This window comes from Cryptomeria japonica, chromosome 11, assembly GCF_030272615.1.
Source record: "Cryptomeria japonica chromosome 11, Sugi_1.0, whole genome shotgun sequence".
Classification (NCBI taxonomy): Eukaryota; Viridiplantae; Streptophyta; class Pinopsida; order Cupressales; family Cupressaceae; genus Cryptomeria; species Cryptomeria japonica.
This window is the reverse complement of record NC_081415.1, coordinates 510,256,020-510,276,033: the sequence shown is the minus strand read 5'-3', so window position 1 is coordinate 510,276,033 and position 20,014 is coordinate 510,256,020. Positions and strand designations below refer to the sequence as shown.

At 34.4% G+C, this 20,014-nt stretch overlaps 1 long non-coding RNA gene across 2 annotated transcripts; it reads right to left on the bottom strand.

Moving 5' to 3' along the window:
• Positions 1-17,503: 17,503 nt before the first annotated feature.
• On the bottom strand, positions 17,504-19,339 carry LOC131038058 (uncharacterized). 2 transcript variants are annotated; one of them, XR_009359416.1, is made up of 3 exons: positions 18,932-19,339; positions 18,674-18,837; positions 17,504-17,980 (listed from the first exon to the last, which is right to left on the bottom strand). It is a non-coding gene; the product is annotated as an uncharacterized LOC131038058 (long non-coding RNA). The 2 variants fall into 2 exon arrangements; XR_009104353.1 differs by lacking the exon at positions 17,504-17,980 and having other exon boundaries at positions 18,649-18,837.
• Between the last annotated feature and the right edge of the window lie 675 nt (positions 19,340-20,014).

The following is a 20,014-nucleotide window of genomic DNA, read 5'->3' as shown; positions in this document are numbered from 1 at the left end:
TTTAGGGAAAAATATTCCTAGAAGAGAAGATTTGATCCGGAGCTTGGAGGTTGGGCTCTGCAACAAATCTCATCCAGGATGGCTAGAAGAGGTAGGAATTTGTGTATCATTTTGATTATTTGCTTAATCAAAGTTTTGTGTTTGGTATTCTCCCTGTTTTGTTTGGGTTTAAATCTCCCAGATTGATTTCTTGGTTGGATTTGGGTTTGGATTTTAAAACCATGCATAATAGCTTGTGTTCTTGCAAATTTGGTTAAATCATGGGTGAGAATGTTTCATTTTGCCCAGATATGGGCTTTGTTTGAAGAAAATTGCTTGTGGTTATGGTTATTCATCAAATTTTGAGTATTCAATAACCTGTGAGACTGTGTTTTTTAAAATCATCTCTAGGGTTTATGTCCCTAAAATTTATTTTATTTTATTAAATAAAATTTAAATCAAAATTTAATTAAAAGCGAAAATTTTGGGTTTTGGAGGGGGCGAGCCGAAGCTCAACCCTCGCCCCTCCCTTTCCACCTCTCTGCAGTTACGCAGTATCTTTGTGCCCACCACGGTGGCCACAGAGCCCCCTGCGTCCACTGTGTGGAGGCAGAGGGACTGCGTCCATGTAAGTGGCCGCAAAAACCTTGCTTCACAAGGTGGAGGCTGAAGGGTCTGCGACCACCATGGTGGCTGCAAAGACCCCAGCTCCACTGTGTGGAGGCCGAGGGCTTGCATCCACCGTGGTGGTTGTAGGCTCGACAGCTAGGGCACGACCGCCCCACTCCCATGAATGGGAGGTGGGCCCATGGCTGCCCAGGGTTTGTCACCTTCGTCTTTTTTTAATTATTTTTTTTTAGTTTTAAAAAAATATATATAAATATATTAAATTTTAATTAATATATTTTATTATTATTAAATTGTAATTAATATATTTTATTATTATATATAAATTGTTAATTATTGATTAATGTATATTTTAAATATATGTTAATTTAGATAATTTATATATTAATATATATTATTAATTATATATTAATTGTTGGTCCCTTTTTAGCGTATATTTTCAATGAATAACAATTATTGTTCAATCGTTAATTTTATTAAGTTAGGTATATATATATATATGCTATTTAATATTTTCATATAGTGTATTTGTTTTAAATATATGCAAGAGAATTTTATTTCATTGGGAAATGTTTACCCATTTTGATATTTTTTTAATGTATATTTCCATTTTTGGAAAGTATAAATTTGTGTTGCTAGAGATGGGACTAGATTATTGTTCCAAACCAGTATGACAGTGATGTTTATATAAAGATTAAATATCATATTTAGATGATTAATGCGTTACATTCATGTGAACTTGGTTGAAAAAACCGTAATGATGTATTTATGTTATGTCTTGATGCATATGAACTTAGTGAGTTAGAAAAACAAGAATGACCTGTACCTGGATGAGGTAGATAACTGAAATCAACTTAGATCATTTAGGAAACTTGATCGACCCTTAATGTTTAAATCAATATGGAAAAAGATTGTATTTTCCGGTTATTGCCTTTGCAAGTTTTAATTTCTGTATTCGCTTTTGTTTAAAGTAATGGAAAGGCCTTGGTATGTTTGTTTGGGCCCTGTCATTTGGTTGATTTGGGGTACGACCTGTTTATGTCTTCGGTCTCTAGTTTGGTTGTTGCCTTGTGATGCTATTATAACTGGTCTTGTCCTTTATGCGGGTGTCAAGTGATGTTTTGTGGTTGACCATAGCAGGTCAGGTCTTTAGTTAGAGTATTGTCGGGTAATGGACCTTTTATTAGCTTTTAATATGTTTAGTTGGATCTGTTTCTATGTAGGGATCATTTATGTAATTATTGACTGATGTGGTCAGTTGTTTATTGGTATGATTCGCCTTGATGGCAGGAATGTAAATTATGTGAAACCTATGTACCCTTAACTTATTTAAATGATCAGAGGGGTCTTGCAGTTGAGCAGACCTGGAGATGTAGCCCTTTAGGGGTGAACTCTAATATCAATTTGGTGTTATGTGATGCTTTTGTTCTTATGTTTCATGTTTTTAGTGTTAGCATGTATGGATGGATTTTTGATAGAATGTATAAGTGAATTAGATGAGACTTGTTGTAAATGCATGGTTGTAGTCGTCTCTTAATGCAGTAAAGTGGTTCATGAAAGAGTGTAGTTTGATTTGCCGAATGAATTCTATTATTGTTAATAAAAATAAGAATGCATGAAAAGTTCTCGTTAGTTATGATGAAATTATAGTGCGTTTGGGACAAGATGCATGGCATGTGTTTAATGTAAAATTGAACGATATGAATGGATAACAATTGTTGGATTAACTCGTCATATTACCTAAATTGTAATTCTAATGGATGAACTTCATTTGGTTATTTACATTTCAACCTTAATAAATGAACTTCATCATATTAGCTATATTTTAACCTTAATGGATGTAATCATATGTTATCTATGATTTAATCTTAATGGATGAACATTATCATGTGATCTATATTTTTATCTTGCTGAAAGAAATTATCCTTGTTTAAAGTATTATCTCATTAATAAGATAATCAGCTTATTGGATTAATTAGTGTGAGTTAAGTTAAATGTGGAATTAAGTAATCACGTTGAGAAGCTCTTTAGGTGTTAGTTGATGTCTTCCATTGTGTTATCTGAACTTTTGATAACTCCTTGTATCATTATGTTGTGCCTTATTTAAAAAAAAATTATTGCACTCCATTCGTGTGTTTAGCTTTATCCCTTCGGGGTTTCCTGGCGGGGCCATTAAATGTTCTTAGATTAAGATTCATATTAGAATTAGTTTGGAATTTGGCAGATGGGTTGAATAAATCTATGAGGAATGAATCTTTATGCCCAAATATGGGTTTCTGGTTGAGAAAATTTGCCTATTCTGGGAGGTTATTCAACAAATTTTATCATTTTTTTAAAACCATGGGGTTGCTGGAAAAATATTTTAAGTCTCAGTCTGAGACTATTTTTAAAAAAATGGGGGTTTGTTTATTTTTAAGAAGCTATTTAAAAATAAATAAATTAACATTTTAAATTAAATTTTATTGGTTTGGCATTTTGGGCGTGGGGAGATTTCGCTCTACCCACGGCCTCGTGGATACCCACGGCCTCTGGCTCCACCTGTGGAGACCACATACCATGGAGTCCATGTGTTGTGGCTCCACATCGTGGAGGCCACGGCTGTGGTTCAACATTGTGGAGACCACAATTTGTGGTTCTCCATGGCTATGGAGACTACAGCCAGTGGAAACCTTATGTATTCTTCACCATTTTTAATTATCAGAGGGGTGTTGCAATTGAGCAAACCCGGAGATGTAGCCCACTAGGGGTGAACTCCGATATCATTTCAGTCTTATGTGGTGTTTTATGTTCTTCTGTTTCTTTTTTAATTTAGCATGTATGGATGGCATTATGGTTTAAATGAACTATGTGGATTAGATGAAGTTAATCTTAAAGGCATGTATGTAGTCATTTGATTAAATGCAGTAATTTGGATCATGAAAGAATGTAGATTTGAATAATGGAATGTATTCAGTTATTGATAATGCAATTAAGTATGCATGGAAAGTATTCATTAGTTAATGATGAAATTAAAGTATGTTATGAAATTAGATGCATGACTTATGTTTTAATGAAAGTTTGAATGTAATGTGTAGCGTCGTAAATTGTACGCACTTGCTAGGGTGGTACAATTTCACACCTAGTTTAGCACCCGCCTTAGTGCATTTTACATTCTGCATTGTATTTCTCCTTAAGCACTTAATTAATCAAATTAATTAGGTCTAAGGTCCTATTTCATCATTCTCTACATCATAAAATTGGGCCCTTCTCACTAAAGCGCGCCCTTCGCATTTTATTCCTCCAATACACCACTTAATCAAAAACCCTAATTAAGTCCTATTCCGAACTTGGGGGCTTGGTTTCGGGGTCAAAACATCTCGAAATCACCTGTAACTTCGGGATTCTCTCTAAAATCATCATATCCGACGGCCCTGAAAATTTGGTGAAAAGTTGTCGGGACCGTGGCGCCCGGAGTGCAACATGGTCCCAGACATTTTTCCCAAAATTTTAGGAGCGCGATCCAATCATAAAATAAAGCTTAACCCCAAGAAATTGGTGGGATATTCAATCTCTAGGTCGGCCAAAATACGAATTTACGACCTAGGGTTTCATACATAAAAGCTCTCCTTCCTCATTTGAAGGGATCCGAATTTTGTTTCTAGGAACTTCATATGCAGCGAAAGGGCAGATCTTTGAAGACTTCAACATCTTACAACATCTTTCTATCAAGCATCTATCAAATTCATTCATCCACTTAGGGCTTGGAAGATATTGAAGAACAATAGGAGATTACCGACTGAAGATTGGCTTGTACTCCTCCCTTGAGGGTTGGGTATGATTTCATGTTGTTTTCATGTCTTTACATAAGCTTCAATACATCATTTATCCATGCTTTAGATCACTTTGCATCTTGATTTAGAGCATTTACATTATCATTTACAAGCAATTAGGGTTTACTTTCTAGGTTGCTCTAGTTTGCTTTCTTGCATTTTGGACCTTGCACACACACTAGGTCTGCACACACAATACATTTTACAAAACAACTTGGCTATTCGTGGAGGTGGAAATCACCGAAGCAGGGGTTTGACTAAGGCAAAACCCTATATAGCCGCCCCTCCCCCTTTTCAGATATTATTGCAGGTTTCGGGATTCGGATGACGCCGTGGGATACAGATCTGGAGAGAGAAGGTTGGCACAGCACTCTGTGTGAAATTGCAGAGCAGGAGACCAGGACAGGGGCGCTGGGCGCCCTAGTCCCTGGGACAGAGGCGCTGGGCGCCCTGGTCCTCCGGACAGACAGTTTGCAGACAGCTTTCCAACAGTGTTTCAGAGTGCAGAACAGTGATTTTCGGTGCAGTTTTCAGGACAGTGGCGCCCGCGCCCCCGTCCCGAACATTTTCAGTCCGATTTTGACTCCGGGTACATATCTGCATTCTTATTTCATCCTTGTACTTACAGCTGTTCATTGTTTAATCTCAATTCTGCAATCTTGTTATTAGTTCATACTCGCATTTTGAGATTAGGGTTTGAACTTGCATTACTTGATCTTACAATTTCAACAAGGGAATAGGAATCCTAATAGATATCCCGTGGCTCTCTCTTTCACCAAAAGAAGTAGCCAATTGTGCGATATCTCTAGGCTCTTTCATATTCCGTAATGTGTGTCAAAAGGTAGGATTAGGGCATGATTAACCTAGTCTCGCTTTTTCCCCTACACATAATGTATGGTTAAATTTTATTGGATGAACTTAATCATGCTATCTATACTTTTAACCTCAATGGATGAACCTTATCATGTTATCTATATTTTTGTTTTACCGAAAGAATTTACCCTTGTTCAAAGTTTTATCTTGTCATTAAGTTAATCAACTTAATTGGATTAATTAGCGTGAGTCGAGTTAAGTGTTGAATTAAGTAATCATGTTGGGAAACTCTTTAGGTGTTATTTGAGTCTTCCATTGTGTTTTCTGAACTTATGATATCTCATTGTATCATTGTGTTGTGTTTAAATTTTTTTTAAAAAAATTGCACTCTATTCTTGTGTTTTAGCTTAATCCCTTCGGGGTTTCCCGGCGGGGCATTACATTTGGTATTAGAGCTAGGTTGCAAACATTGGGATCTTCGGTGTCGTTTGTGCCCTTAGTTGTTGTGAGGTGTATCGACCTTATGTTGTATGTTTGTCCTCCTTTTGTATGTTTGTGATTGAGGCATAGGATCTTGAAGATCCTAAGGACTCGTATTCTGTTCTTTTGCGTATTATTTTGAGCAGACCTTAATTGTGTGTAAAGTGTGTGTTCACGCCTTGTTTTCACCTTCTTGATGTTGGTGTTTTTGAGTGATTATATGTGCTTTGTTTGCTTATTGATATCTTGGGCTATGATTACTCTTATTCTGAAAGAGAGTCATATGTACCTTCCTTATTGATTCTTGTACTCTTTAGACTAATCCATTGGGTTGGTGAGTGCTTGTATTAAGATTATGATCTAGCTTAGTGTTGTTCACTTGAAGGACTTGTATGGTAGATGTAATGCTTTTGATGTAGCAAATTGAACGATTATCACACTTCCTCCTCTTCTCTCTAGAAATTAAAAATGTTTGTGATATGTGTAATTATCTCTATGTGGGTTTTCTTGTTGCAAGAGAAAGGTTGTGACTTCTTGAACCCTTGTGCGAACCTTATGATGCTTTTGTTCTTCTAAATAATAAGAGGGCTATGGGTTTAAAAGTTCATATTGGTTATTTGGAGAAAATTGTATATTTACATTAAAGAATCATCCATTTGTATTGTAGGAGTAACATAATTAAATTCTATCTTAAGTAATGTGCATTAATGTGCGAATAGTTGTTATGTGAAACCACCTTGTGTGTAAAAGATGTATAAAAAGGGAACATGTTATAGTGACTAAGAGAGTGTGTTAATGTGTTCCATGAAATATTGTTTTATGTGTTTCATTATACCAATTCAATTGAGGACCTATTTTAACAACGCTCCATTGAACTTGCTTTTGGATATATATGATTGCCTTATTATGATGAGAAAGTGCAAATGAAAAGCTTGTTTGATGTGCATGCATTAATATGTATTATTTAGTTGATAGCTCCTCATTTACCTTCCTATCGTACCTTGATTTTCAATGAAAGGTTGCTAATTATGATATGTTTCGTATTGACTAAGAGTAGTGAGTGTTTGCAAGAGGTCTTGTATTATCAAAAAGATTGTCTGGTTGGATCTCTGTTGTTTGGAAAACTAGAACATTATGTTGCAACCATAATAATTCGAAATATCATGTTAGCCCATTGGCATTCGTCTAAACGGTAGTGAAATGAAAACCGTACAATTAAGATGATAGGCTTATAGTGAGAAATTTTATAATGTTGTGTGATCTTGTTAATCTTGTGCTTATGTAAGAAACGGTTTGACTATCAAACTCTCTTTCCCTTTTCTTTACCTAGATTATAAGATTTTTAGAAATGCTACTAAAGGATGCATTGATTTAAATAGAATGTTTATAAAGAATGTGAAATTATAATTTTGCATTCTGGCTTCATATTGAAAGATGGAAGTCTTAAGCTTCGGAAATAAAATTTGCATGTCTAATAGTGTGAATATGAATGCTTAGTGGAGTTAGTGAAAAATATAGGAATGACGTTACTTCTATATTTAATTTTGAATTGTAAATAATTTCAGTACTTGTATCGAAAATAAATTTCATTCAGTTATTCAAGTGGGAAGCATAACTAAAACCTTCCTTTAGTAGATGATAGTTTATTGAAAAGTACTCCCCGTAAATGTGACTAAACCAATAGTGGTGCTTTCGTGTGTATTGTAAGAAACCTGTGCTTGCTATATGTGCCCATAGGATGGTGAAGTAATCAACCATGGAGGATATCTTTTCTTATGAGTATGGGAAACCATATTGATTATGTGATGTTTCTTATTTGTTACCCTACTGAGTACCAACCTCGGGTTGTTGGTAATTTAGTATGTTAAGGGGTAGTATTAGAAGTCATCGTTCCTTGAATAGTATGGATTGGCGTATGAGTAATATCGGCGCGAAGCGACTTTAGCTTCTCTATTTCGAGGAAAAATACATTTATATTATGAAACTGTATTAAAGGTGTACTCAATACTTACCCTTTTTGATGAACCAATTTATAAGGTTTATGTGTGCCCGCCCAATTTCCCTCCTTTATTTGAGCATATTGACGGCAGTTCTTGAGCATAGTGATGATGTATCTTGGAGGATCTTGTTGCCTTGTCTTCATGAAAGGTAAGTTTTGTCTTCATGAGATGCCAGTTGGTAGGTGTTGGTAGGCATGTGGGTGGACCTTAGCCATGTATACCTCTGGCTTACGACGAGTATCCCGAGACATACGTCGCTATGCGGGACATGACCTGCACATGCCTTTTTTCATGAGGTACACTACCATGCAGGATATGTCCATTGTGTGTCTTCTCTGCTTGGAGTACTTACATGCCTCGTGATGACATGATGCGGGGTGATGTTGAGGTGCACACTACCATGTCGTGTGGTTGTGTGACTAGGCCACACCACATGATGAGATACTGCAATAGCTAGACGATTGTTCCTTCCTTCCTCGTTGGTGGATAAATGCTAGTCACATAGTAATGTTATGTGCAGTTATGATTTTCTTATTTATTTCTTTGTGGACCAACAATTTATTCTATTTTGACTTTGAAGGTTTAGCCACAATCTTGTGATCTTTTGCTTACTTGATTTGGTGTTGCAAATTTTTGGATTTTTCTTGCCTTACTTTTGAAATTAATGGTTTATTATCTTTATTCATGTGTACTTTGGTGGCTAAACTGGTTTATCCTTATTGTTTTTATATGTTGGTCTTGTGTTGAAATGTGAATTCCTCTCCAAGGACGTATGAGGCGGTCTTGGTTGAGTGTGTACGAGGAAGTAGATGTAGGGAACCATGAGGATGGGGGTATGTGAGGTTCTGATGCAGCTAGGACCCACTACCTACCTATGTGTGGTGACTATCTCTTGGAGGCTAACCACCTTACTCAACAAGGGATGTTCACGAAGGTCTTGTATGGAAGGTGGCACCGCTACGGTGTGCCCTAGCACCATCAAGCCCTTGAGTGATATGTTGGACATTAATGGTCATGTTATTCGTTCAGAGATCGGGGATAGAGATGTTGATCATGCATGTTATCTTTGACCGATCATTAGAAATGCTCCTATGTGGTCTTTTCAGTTGTTCATTCCAGTTATGCGAATGGTTATTATGTGCACTCATGGAGTAAATTGTGTTAACTTGTCACTATGTTATGGGACATAGTCATTCCAAAAAGGTTTTTATATGTCTGGCAAGTGTAAACAATTGTGTACTATATGTTGCTCTTAATTTTGAAAGTTAACTTGGTTGTATAAATTGATATTTGAAGCTAGTTCTATGCGATAAAATTTTTATGATGGGGATGGATTGGTAAAAGAAATTGATCATGATGGCATGTTTTCTTGTCATATTTGGTAGATGAGTATGGTAATTGTTGCTTACTTCTTTTAATGCTTTAATTTGGTGTAAGGAAAGGAAGGAAACTCTTGTTTCTCCATTATGATTATTGATAGTTCCTAGAATGTTATAAGAAATGTACAAATTTAGATGTAACTTACCGATGTATAATGGCATTCGTAGAGGATTTAGCAATAATGTTTCATTTTTTTTTGTGAAAAGATTTAAATGTACAATTTGATATTTGTTAAATGAGTTTCAGGGGTAATGCGTGTTACATGCTTTCCATCTAGCCTTACAAATTCCAGGAGTAAGTCGGAACCTGGGGGGGGAGAATGTAGTACCCCTGCCCTAATCAGATTCTAATCTCGGTTTGACCTTGGTTAGTTTACCATGTTATGATGTTATAGTCAAATGTTATGATTATTGTGTGTACCTTTTAATGTGGTTTTCGCATCAATTCTTATGTAAGTTTATTTTCTCTCCTGATTTGTGTTATTAATCTCGGGCTAACACTTTCATTATATATATATATATATATATGACTATTGGTTGCAGGAGATTGTAGGTACAGTACCACATAGGTACGAGGTTCATCTCCACCTGGTTTCGCAGGTTTGAGTGTTCCTCTTTGGTCCTTAGAGATTGGATTAGGTGGTCGTAAGACCCTCGTTTTACCCTAGTCGTGCTCTAGTGAGCGTCGTGAGTCATCTGTCAGTATTCCCTTTAGTTTGGTATGCAAGTCGTCTGTTTGTTTGGCTTTCTTGGGTTGTGTATTTTGTGTGTGGTTAAATTGAGTAATTAATTTGATTAAATGGGTGTTTACACATTAGTAATTAAGGGACTAAATTAAATAGGCTCCCTTTATGCGATTAATCGTTAATTAGAATTGCTCAATACAAGTTGGTAGCAAGTTCGATTAAATGGTTAATTTTAAATGATAAATTCATTTAGTTTATGCTTTTGGAAAGGAAATATGTAAATTTATTCGAAATATAAATAATTAATCTCTTTGGAATTTTGGAAATAGAAAGGTTAATTTCAATTATTTCAGAAAATCAATTTTTATTAGAAAAGCAAGTTTAATATATATTTGATATAGTTTGAAAGAATGATTTTTTATTTTTATTTAAAAGAGTATTTTAAATCCAAAAATGGGATTTTTGGTCAAACTTTTCCCATTTAACCTAGGTTTTGGAAAAATATTGGAGAGGAATATTTTGGAGAGTTTTTGTTCTTTTAAACATTTTTGGGAATGAAAATTTGGGGATTTTGGAGGAGAAGAAATTTCTTGAGCCTGCAAGTTGAGCTCTTCACTAAATATTTTCCAGGATTGCTATATGAGGTAAGATTTTGGTTTATATCTTTGATTTCTTTGTTTATCAGAGTTTGTTTGTTTTTTTGGAAGAAATCTAGTTGCGTTGTTGGAAAATCTTATTTATTTGGGGAAAATGAAAGGGTTGTAGTTTAATTTCTGAATTTAAATCCTCCTTGCTCCCTTTCCAAATCTCCATATTGAATTTTGGTTGTTCTCATTAAACTTTGTTTAATCCCCATTGAATGATCTCAGATTAAGTTTCATATTGGAATTAGTTTAGAATTTGGTAGATGCGTTGAATAAATCTATGAGGAATGAATCTTTATGCCCAAATATGGGTTTCTGGTTGAGAAAATTTGCCTATTCTCGGAGGTTTTCAACAAATTTTATCATTTTTTTAAAACCGTGGGGTTGCTGGAAAAATGTTTTAAGTCTCAATCTGAGACTCTTTTAAAAAAAAATGGAGGTTTGTTTATTATTAAGAAGCTCTTTAAAAAAAAATTAAATTAAATTTTATTGGTTTGGCATTTTGGATGTGGGGAGCTTTCACTCTACCCACGGCCTGTGGCTCCATGTTCTAGAGACCACAAACCGTGGAATCCACGTCCTATGGCTCCACATCGCGGAGGCCATGGTTGTGGTTCCACACTGTGGAGACCACAGTCTGTGGTTCTCCACGACTATGGAAACCATAGCCCGAGGTAACCACAACCCGTGGAAACCACGGTTGTGGTAACCACAACCCGTGGTGACCACGGTTGTGGGGGCCACGTGGTGGTTAAAATATATATATATATATATATATATATATATAATTAAATTTAAATTTTATTTTTAAAATGTTTTATTATTATTAATTTTTAATTAATATATTTTATTAATTATATATTGATTATTAATTATTAATTAATGTATATTATTAAATATATATTAATTGCGATAATTTATAAATTAACATATATTATTAATTATATATATTAATTGCTAATTATTAATTAGTGTATATTTTCAAATATATATTAATTACTGTTCAAGTTATTAATTAAGGTATATATATATAGATATATATACTAATCGATATCTTTAGTTGGTATATTGTTTTAATATATGCTTGGGAACTTTATTTCATTAGGAAATGATTATCTAAGTTTAAGTTTTCTCAAATGTATATTTTTGTTTTTTGGAAAGGATATCTTGGCTTCGAACTGAAAATAAGTTTGGTAAACTATGTCGAGATAGAATGAAAATGATGTTTTAATTTGAAAATGAATATCATATTTTATGTGATTAATGAATAATTAATTTTATATCATTGGGTGTTCTACGTATATTATATTTATATTAATGTGTTTATGGTGGAAAACTCACGATGAAGTATTTAAATTATTGTATGATGCAATCAAACTTTAGTGAGTTAGAAAACCATGAGTGACCTGTACCTAGACATAGTAGACAAACTGCCATCGAACTTAGATCCATTAGAAAACTGGACCGAATTTAATGTTTAAACAATATGGAAGAAGATTGTCTTTCCGATCTATGCCTATGCATGTTTAATTTTTTGTATTCGCATTTGCTTAAGAAATGGCAAGTCTTTGATTTTGTTTTGTTGGACACTGTCGTATGATTGATTTGGGTACTGCTTATGTCCTTGATCTTGAGTTTTGACTGTTTTCATGTGATGGTGTTGTATCTAGTCATGTCCTTTATGCGGGTGTCAAATGTTGATTCGTAGTTGACCATAGTTGGTCGGGTCTCTAGTTAGAGTATCGTTAGTCAGTGCAACTCATATGAAGTCTTGTTTGACGAAGTGGGTATTCCTACCGTATTGAAATCTGTTTGCTTGACCTTGTGTATTCCTTGGTTTAGGGGTTCGTTTGAGTATAGTCTAGTATCATTTAGGAAAGTGGCTTTCGATTGGGGGTCGTGCCCAAAGTGGTTGTTGGGTAACCCATCGAAAGTGTATCTAAATAAGTGATAACCTAATAGCATATTAGAGAGTTTAGTTATTGAAAACCCTAAGTAAGATAACTGTGCCCCATGCATGGATGAGGGATAGTATAGACTCGGCATGTATTGAGAAGGCCTAAAATGGAAAACCAACAACCTTGTCTTCACGAAAGGATGTGCGGGTCCACATGAGGCTTGGATGGGCCGATGGTTCAGAATGGGTTGTCAGGATAACCCAATGGATGGGGCCGGAAACTACGAAGACCTACCATGGTAACCATACCAGGTTATGTGATGACACTTGTCCCTTATGTTCGCTAGTGTGTTGTTTTGTTGTCTTTGATAGGAGCATTGTTGTGGAGTTGTCCTGTTGTTTATGCCTTGTGAGAACCCGATATACATGTTAGACCATGGGTTGCTTATGATGGGTTGCGAAGACTTAGTTTCGCGGATGCTTCAGTTGATCTTTGTATTTGCTTCTTATTATGTTCAGGTGGATCCTTCTCCTATTTAAGGATCATTCATGTATCTATTGGACCGATGTGGTCATATGTATTATTGGTTTATGTACACCTTGATGGCAGGATCGTAAATGATGTGACCTTATGTATTCTTCACCATTTGTAATTACTAGAGGGGTCTTGCAGTTGATCAGATCCGGAGATGTAGCCCACTAGGGGTGAACTCCGATATCATTTCGGTGTTATGTGGTGTTTTATGTTCTTTTGTTTCCTTTTTAATTCTGCATGTATGGATGGCATTATGGTTTAAATGAACTATGTGGATTAGATGAAATTAATCTTAAATGCATGTATGTAGTCATCTGATTAAATGTAGTAATTTGGATCATGAAAGAATGTAGATTTGAATAATGAAATGTATTCAGTTATTGATAATGCAATTAAGTATGCATGGAAAGTATTCATTAGTTTAAGATGAAATTAAAGTACGTTATGAAATTATGATATCTCATTGTATCATTGTGTTATGTTTAAATTTTTATTTTTTTTAAATTGCACTCTATTCTTATGTTTTAGCTTAATCCCTTTGGGGTTTCCTGGCGGGGCATTACAAGAACTATAGTATCTAGGTCCTAATAGTTGAGTATGACCATATGGATTTATTTTCGCTTGATCTGTTGGTTATCTCATTGTGATATATGTCATCTAGAAAATTTGGTGTTGCTCTTGTGGGTGCCTCCTTATCCTTATTGTTGTTGATTGAGGATGCTTCCTCATCCTTTTGGTATTTTATTTATTTGTGCTCAGGCACCCTCTCTCTTACTTGATTGTTACCATTTTATGTGAGTGATGCATTATTGGTATTTGCATCTTGTTGTCCTTTATGACTCTTGTTGGGTTGATATGTTCAGGTTGAGTATTTTCTTCACGTTTGGCTCTTGTGTAAACCCATTTCTCTCCCTTGTATAGTTGTATGACTATTTGGGTCATGTGACTATATCTACGGGCACAATGGTGTGGACCTGAGAGTACCACATGGTCAGTTGGTGTTTCTTACCTTCATTGGGGATTAGAGGACTTGATTTGTGACTAGATTGATGGATCTTACCTCCCTCAATAAATGGACAAGTATAAGTTTAGGATTACACATGTCAACTTCTATAGTCTTATTGTTTGTTAAAAAAAATGAATGGGATATCTTTAGTTTCTTCCTTGTATGACCTTGTTAGGCCAAGAATTCCAATCCTTCCCCATAGCTATAAGAATAGATATCTTATTTATAATATTACATCAATGAAAGATCATGTAAATGCATAGTCTATGCAGTACATGAAATGATTGTATGAGTTACATTAATTGTGAGTAAGTAAATGAAGGTAATGATAATTAATTTTATTTAATTTATAATGTATAACTTTATTTAATTTATAATGTATTGTCTTTATACATATGTGATCAATTAGAAGTCATTTCCTATGGACATTATTCATTGTTTGTGTGCTAAAAGATCATGCACGTGGGCTTATAGATCACTCTATCTCGTATCATAACCAGAACAACCAATCTAAATTACAAAATATGTAATAAAATACTTTATGTGCATTATGATGTACCTTCTAAAAGCTAGAATTAAGATAGATATAGAAGTTGACTTCTTAGTATCACAATCAATATTGAGAGAGAAGTGTGGGGGGGTAGAAAGAGGACAATTATTCTCTTAACGAATATTATATCATACATATCCTTAGGATATCATACATATCCTTAGAATATTATATCATACATATCCTTAGGATATAATTAATATTGCAAATTATATGAAGCATTTAAATAAATGCTTGTCATTGCACTGACATTGTAAAATTAAGGAGCACACTACATCTAAATAAGTATTTGAATTCATTAAGATTTTTTTTTTTTCAGTATTAGCACGCAAGTGATATATGTTAGTACCTACCCATTTTTATTTTGTTTAGACAAGTATTCTCAAATAAAATGTACACAAAGGATGCTATGATCTACACATTTCAGGAGTTTATTATAGGCATTTGGTAGAAATAATACATTACTAGTACTGTTGAGTATTTCTTTAGGTATGTCCCTTCATATTCTAGATAATAAGTTACTTGTTTGTGAGCTTGATTTATATGCAACCACTAGTCCTAGGAGAGTATAATTATATGACATCTCAATCATATTTATATGGATATAATATAACTCCACCTACTGTAGCCAAGTTGAGAATAAGATTTTATTCATTAATCTTCACCACTACCCATGTATACAAGTGATGTCCATGCCAAGAGCTACCCTTGTAACTCAAGGTTTAGGAAACTTTCACTAGTAGCACACATATTATGGACATTAGGAGCTTCTATAGACCAAGTTGGATCATATTTCAATAATAGAATGCATGTGATGTCCATGTAAAGATTCGATGAATTAAATCTAATAATCACATGTTGTGTGCTATTATACGTATTCACTTATCATTGATAACACCAAGTAGTATCCAATGTATCATCATCAATATCAGTGCATGAAAATGGTATGCAAAAAGGGGGTCAAAATGACCACTTTTTCTTTGAAATAAGCTAAACCTAAATTTGGAAGAGTAATTTGAGATTCATGCACTTAAAATTTGAAGATTCAAAAACAATAAGAATTGCAGTATTCTAAATCCAGTTTCTAAACTATTAATTTTTTTCAAAAATAGATAAGATTAAGTGGATGTAATTTTTTGTGTACAAAAAAGTGTTTATAATTTTTCTAACAAATAGCGGTATAAGGGAAAGCCAAAAAATCATTTTTATTGGGGATCACTACATAGACTTGACTAAATGTCTTTTTTCAACCATATAATAATATAGATAAGTGTATTTAAAAGAGCATTTTATTCCCTTTTAAAAAGAATTATTCTTTCTCTTTCTTTTCTGGCCCTCTTCTTTTCTTTTGTAGTGAACATCTTAACAAATACATTACATGTGTATGTTATTAGGAGTTTGTTTTTCAATGGGGAAATAAAATATTCCTATTTTTATCATTACAAAGATAAATAAATCATAAATCTATTGATATTTTACACCCTATCCTTATACCAAAACTCAAAAAGGAAGCTCAATAAATTTTACTTTTTATGTTCCTTGAAAAATAATAGAATATGCTAAACAAAAAATTCATATATTTCCAATGCACTGCAATTATTTTTAGCAACATATTTCAGCTTGCATTTTCTTGTGCTACTCGGTATTGGTGTATGTATATGTATGTATGTATGTATGTATGTGTATGTGTATGTGTATGTGTATGTGTATGTGTATGTGTATGTATATGTATATGTATATGTATATGTATATGTATATGTATGTGTATGTGTATGTGTATGTGTATGTTTATGTGTATGTGTATGTGTATGCGTATGCATATGCGTATGTGTATGTGTATGTGTATGTGTATGTGTATGTGTATGTGTATGTGTGTGTGTGTGTGTATGTGTATGTGTATGTGTATGTGTATGTGTCTCTGTCTGTGTGTATGTGTGTGTGTATGTGTATGTGTATACATACATATAGATATACATATACATATGTGTGTGTACATATACACTCTATAATATTATAATTATAATTTTTCTAACTACATTAATATTTTTAAAATATGGATCTTTCACTATAGATTTATTATAATCATCATAGCATGTTTTCTTTATATTAATATTTAAATAAAAATAGTAAAATTATTTGAGTAGACAATGAAAATTACATTAGATATATGTACATACACTTAAGTTCCTTCACATTAGAAGGTATATTATATAGAACCATAGTTCCCTAATAAAACAAGAGCTGCAAGCAGCGAAGTTCCTGCCGAGCAATGGTCGGAACTGTAGTTGTTTGGTGTGGTGCAACAGTAGGAAGATCAAAAATATTTTTATTTTATAAATGCAACTATCAGAATCAATGGGGGAGATGGCAAATATCAGCATATGCAATATCTACTCAATACATATACACAAAATTTGTTGTTTGATAAGAGCTGCACCTGTAGTATGGGCAATTTCCTTTTTTTAATATCAATACTCACATAGAAGGGACTCTATAAATGTGGATCTTAGCACTTCAATAGTAAAATCATCTTTTGAACTTATAGACATAGCCACAACACCATTGCAAATTTTTGGCGCTCTGTGAGTCGTGTTCTTGATTCAAAACAGAATTTAACCAAAATGTAAGCTAACAAATTTCTTGAAACAAAGAAACCTAAATTTATTTTGTGATTTTAAAGAAAGAGAATATCTTCCAAATGAAAGTCCTTTGTAAGAGGTAATTTTGATGCTTTATTAGAAGAGACCTGAAGAAACATGTTACTTACCATTAACAACACATAAAAAGCATTTTTGTTGTCACTTAGAATGTATGTGTATGCTTAGATCTCAATTGTAAAGTTTTCTATTTCAAGGCCTTACTTATTAATGTATATACAAACAAGTTCAAACGACACAGATTGTATACAAGCATTCAATTAAATCACCCTCAGCTTTCAATTAATTTATGACTGTAAATGCTTATCAAAGTTTCAAAATGAATGATTCAAAATTTTAAATCACAATAAAATACTTTCACACATTAGATCACCACAGTAAAAAAGATTCAGATTTATACCACAATAAAAAGATTTCACAAATTTCATTTTATACCTCGGTTTTCCCACTTCTTGCAACGTTTATTCTATTTTTAAAAACCTTGGCAACCTGCCTCTGCCAAAATGGGCGCTTCAGGAACATGAAGGGGGATTATTAGTTGCAACTTCTTTTGTAGACATGAATGCAAAATGTGGAAGCATAGACAAAGCACGTGAACTATGCAACTGACAGGTGTTATCCAGATTCCATAGCCTTTGTCAGAATCCTCTTTTGTCTGTGCTAAAACGGGTGCTTTAGAATAGGGTATGGACATCCATCAAACCGTAATGAAAGGAGTTTTGTAATATACCATGGTTGGAATGCTCTGATATATAGATGTGCGCAAAATGTAGAAGCATAGACAAGGCAGTGAATTAATTGACATAAAGCCTCAATCAAATTCAGTCTCCTGGAACGCCATGACTGTAGGATATGCACAAAATACATCGTTCTGCTTGGTTGTGGCAAAATGGGAGCTTTGGAACAGGATATTAGCATCTATCAAAGATAAAGGGAGGGGTATTATAGCTAGATGTTAAAGATGTAAATGCCCTGGTAAAAATTTATGCAAAATATAGAGGCATACACAACGCGCATGGACAGTTTGACGGAATTCCTCAAAGCATAAAGGATACATATAATTTGTTGTGTTAGTTTTTTTTCTTTTTCCTACTGTTTTTAAATGTTGTGTATGATGGTTCAAATGCCCTATGGAGGTACTGCTTCCTGCATAGAGCCAAAAATAAATTTGAACATAACTAATACATTGAATCTGCTATTGCTTTCCCAATCAAGATTGCATCGATTATGGGAATATAGAAATGCCATTGAAAAAATCCATTCCCAATCTATGCAAAAATGAAAATATCCAGCAGTTCAAACTAAAATGCATTTGACTCACAAGTGGTAAAAGCAACATAAATATGAGCCTAAACTAAACCCTAAGATGATCAGATAAACTACGAAAAAAGAGTTAAAAAGTTGCAAAATGTAGCCCCCAAATAATCATAACACGTTCGGATATTAAATCCCTCCCTCTTCAAAGAAATAAGAGAAGACGAACCAAAGTTTTCTCCAACAGAAACATGTTGAACTGAGAAAATAGTTAATAAGACGCCCAAATCATGGGCCCAAAGATAAAATGCATGAAAGACAAAACCGAGTACTAAGGAAAATTGAACCATAGCATACCGTGAAAACAAATATGAGCAACTCCTGGTACAATGGTGATTTACCAATATAGACCTCTCTATATAATAGTGACCTTGTAACTTGAATGGAACAATTTCTACACCCTATGTGCCTCCCCATTAGGCACGTCTGCAGAATGTGGAAGCATTGACAGGGCATGTAAACTGTTTGACAGAATGCCTCAATGAAACTGTTGTCTCTAGGAAAGACCGTCACTAAATATGATTAAAAAAACCAAAGGAATTTATGTTTTTTAACCCATGATGTCGAGAGCATCAGAGTCTTCGTACAAGGTTGCAGAGGTTGCCTTCCATCCGTTTCCTCCTCCGCCATAATAAGCAGATGCCGAGACCGAATCAATTAACCACACTGATAATATACATTCTCAGTTTCTTACTCTGTCTTAGAGTTTGGCCACATTGGACTGAGGGTTCTAAGACAAGTCAGGTAGGACAAAGAGTGGGTGAAGGACTTAACCGTCAAGCCATATAGGTAGTCGGGGCCTCGACAACCTCGAACTATATGTGGATAATACCATATATCATTGAGGGGAGGGGAGGCCTATATATCTAGAGGGGGAGTGCCAACTCTATAGCCGCCCTCGATCTCTTGAATGATTCGGGATCAAATTTGAGCAGCATTCATTCCTTGGAGAAGAAGCAGCACCCCTCATAGTTTTTATAGGGCCGGGGGTTTACGGTGATAGTTCTGATACTTAATATAAGTGCAGATCTAATAGCCAACAAGATGAGAGGGGGGGTGAATCATACAAACTTAATCATTAATGAAAACATCAGATTCAACCTCGGTAACATATATCAGTCATAGAATAAAAACTGTCAAACATGCAAACTCAAAAGCATATGAACAATATAAACCTCATAACACCATATTTAACATGGAAACCCAAATAGGGAGAACCACTGTGGGATTTCGGACCCACTAAGAAATATACTCTTCTAGAGTATGCTCGGTTAAAAGCCAATCCTGTTAAAGATTACAAAACACATTGCTAGATGTGACCCGGTTAAGGGATTTCCCTCAGATCTGTTAGGATCTTCACTTTGTTAGAAGTGACCTTATCAAAGGATTTCAAACACTCATTTAGAATGTCACCTTGTTAGAGGATTTACTTATAAGACTGTTAAGTCCACTCGGTTAAGAGATTTCCTGTTACTTTCACAAGCTAACAGTAATACAATCTGTCTGCAACTTTACATCTAAAATGCTAAAGCAGATTCTTATTTGTTCAACACAATCTAGACATAGAACTATTCTGGTCTATTTGTTGGGCATCAATACTCTGTTATTCCAACAGGTTTTCAAGCTTCTGTGCTCGGT